We start from the raw sequence: 3358 nt of genomic DNA on the forward strand, positions 1-3358 counted from the left end.
AAAATGTTCAGTAAAAATGAATAAGTCAAAATAACATTTTTAAATAAACTTCATACAAGAGAACTATATGAGTAAAACTGCGATAAATATTAGTATTACTCCAAATGACAGCAAGAATTCCTTTCTAAAATAAATAAACCTTAAATTCCTTTTTAATGAAAACCATTAAAATAGTTGATATTTTGGGGAAACGTATTGTTCTTAGTCCACATAAACTTCATGGAGACCAAGAAAACTAATGCGAGAATTAAAATATGCACTAATTTATCCCCAAACTCATTGTCGAGGGTTACACACTGTAACTAACCACAACAACTGTCTTTGTTTTTTATTTGAGAAATAAACTATTTCTGTGCCAAGAATATCTTCTTTAAATAGTGCTGGTGCAATGCTTGGGGATAAGAATCAATGAACCTCACAAATTCCAGCCCATTCACAGTACACATATTGTTCAAACTTCAACCCCAACACGAAAGACAGATGTAAGGAATGAAGCAATCTAAAAACGTAGCATGCGCAACATTTATTTATTTATATATATATTTATTTGTTCAAAATACGCGTAGATCGGGGAGTTTCCGGAGCTTACCGAATGTAAGAACACGGTAAGACGCAAACTATGACAAATACGATATTTTCTAACAAGAAAAAGAAAGCCAGAATCATTCTCCATTCGGCTAAATGCAACTAAATTCAAATTTTCCACGGCTGAGAAAGCGAAACTATTCGGGCATGGAGAGCTTGCAATTTTGCAAGAGGAAAAAAAATGATACAGGTCGAAAAATGCACGTTTCCAAGCGATTCCATTAATCCACAAAAATTGCTTTAAATATCATAAAAGACAGGAACTATGAGAAATAAGACAGGTATTAACCAGGAAAAGAAAGTAAGATCATTCTCCTTTCGTTTAAAAGCGACTGAATTTGAATTTTCGAGGGGCGAGAAAACAAATTTCTCGGGGCATGGACTGTGATTTTCGTTATCATAACAACATAATTTTGGTAAGCAGAACACACCAAGGCAGAGATAAATGTTATGCTCTGATACCAATGTTAGTTTTTAACAATGATTCTATATGCGGAATAAAAACTTAAAGAATCGTAAAACTGGAATGAAGGTTTAATGCCCAGTAAAAATAAATTACCTCCAGCCATTGATAACGCTCTTGCTGCAAACCAAAACCTTTCTATTACGCTTCCACAGTCCACTTGCGCTTCAGCTTCAATCCAAGCAAAAGAAAAGAATACAGAAAGTCTGAAGGCACTTCCAAGCTCTGTTCTCTCAGCTAGATGGTGTAAAAACTGAAGGGAATTGAGATACAAGCTTGGGGACCAAACAGATAAATTTATAGCCAAGCTTCCATCAAGCTTCTGATGGCTATGTGTCAGGTGTTCCACAGATCAAGGTAGAGAACTCCAGATGGAGTAATGGACCACTTCAGAAGCTCCCAACAAGAAAATTAATTAACTGCAGTTGATTTCCTTAATTTAAGGAAATTACTGCAGTTGGTTTCCAGAAATTAAGGAAATACTACAGTTGGCTTCCATAATTGTAGGCAGCAGTTGGTAAAAAAATTAATGGAGCTTAACATTTTGGGCTTAGTAGTAGCCACCATGCCTCCAAGAGTCAAAGAAATTGCATGGGCTCATTGTGATATGATTGATGGCAAAATGATCTTCAAATATCACCAAAAATATATTGAAAGAGTGGGTATTAGGCTGAGATAGGAGGCTATGTAAAGCCATGTAGAACATCAAATAAAGTAATAGGGCATGTTAGGGCAGAAAACCTTCAGAATTTTCAGACTAAGTTGTAGAAATTTTGAATAATAAACACTTATTCAACAGAGATTATCTTGATTATACACTATTGCGGAATACATGCACAATACATAACCTCCTCTACGTTGATCATCAATTTAGCAGCATCAAAAAACAATGAAACATCAATAGCATGCACACATTCACACGGTATGTAAATCGGGGAAAGCTTACAGTTGAAAACCCCACACTATCTGTATATTAATGATTGAGAACATGTAACAATACATAGTACAATACTCCTCTCAAGTATCCAATACTATCTCCACCTGTTACACACAAAACTAGCTCAGGTCCGAACAAGTCACAGGTTGAAATCTTCTCCACTGATTTGCCTAGAACATTGCACAATACCAAGTGAAAATCACTTACCCTGAAAATCACGTGAGCACAGGCTATTTCACTGGGCATATACTGAGAAATCCTCATGGGCATACTCAATCCATTGATTGTGCAAGATCTCATGCACAACTATAGTCACAACTGATAGCAATCTCAACCTCTAACACCTGTCTCCACTGAACTGTACATGCACTGAGTTAACTGATGTATTCTTTAGTTGCATTATGAGTTAATAATTAGTGAATTAATTTAATCATTTAATTCACATCACTCATCACTAGTGTATTTGCAGTTAGACTAATTACAACTAGTTTAACCAAGTTAAACTGAACACAACTCCATCAACTCCACATCCAACTCCACCAAACTCAACTGCTTGAGTTCTAACTGAAGTCCTGCATGCAATAGCTCAACTGACTCATAAGAAAAGAGTATTTCCTTCTGATAGCTGCATGTGCCACATCTGTAGCTCAAACTGAAGTGCTCCAAGAGGATAAGATAAAGTTTATACTCTAAATATTATTATGAGACGATAATATTTGACTTTTCTATTTTTAGCCTGGCAGCCTAAAAATAGACTTTGATCACTCTGCTGTGAACCAGAAATAGAAGTCCATCTATTTTTCCCAACATGACCAATCATCCATAAACAACATCCTGCAACTCATAGACCATGATCCATATGTCTAAAAATAGACTTTGTGCCAAAAATACCCTGCTGGCCCACTTAATGAAGGCGACTTCTTTCCACTAAGCTCCATCATCTTGTTACATTCTCAACACTACCTGTCAACAAGATATGGATTATCAGCAACCCCTATCCTACCTCGGTGGTATTTGAATTTGCTCCTGGTGAGCGCCTTCGTCAAGATATCAGCATCCCGATCCTCCGTTGGAATGTATGAGAGTAACATGATTCTCCGCTGCACACAATCTCTGATATGATGGTACCTGATGTCAATGTGCTTAGATCTATCATGAAATACAGGATTAGCTGAGAGTTTAATGCAACTCTAGTTATCACAGTAAATCACAGTAGGCTCTAAGTAAGAACTGAACAAACTGACCAAAATCTTCCTCATCCATATAGCCTCGCATGTAGCCAAACTTGCTGCCATATACTCGGCCTCTGCTGAACTGAGTGCCACGGATCTCTGCTTCCTGCTGTACCAAGAAACTGTTGTCAACCCGATACT

The sequence above is a fragment of the Pinus tabuliformis genome, chromosome Q, assembly GCF_031772625.1.
Source record: "Pinus tabuliformis cultivar Carrire ecotype Pingquan chromosome Q, CPIR1, whole genome shotgun sequence".
In the NCBI taxonomy this organism is placed as follows: Eukaryota; Viridiplantae; Streptophyta; class Pinopsida; order Pinales; family Pinaceae; genus Pinus; species Pinus tabuliformis.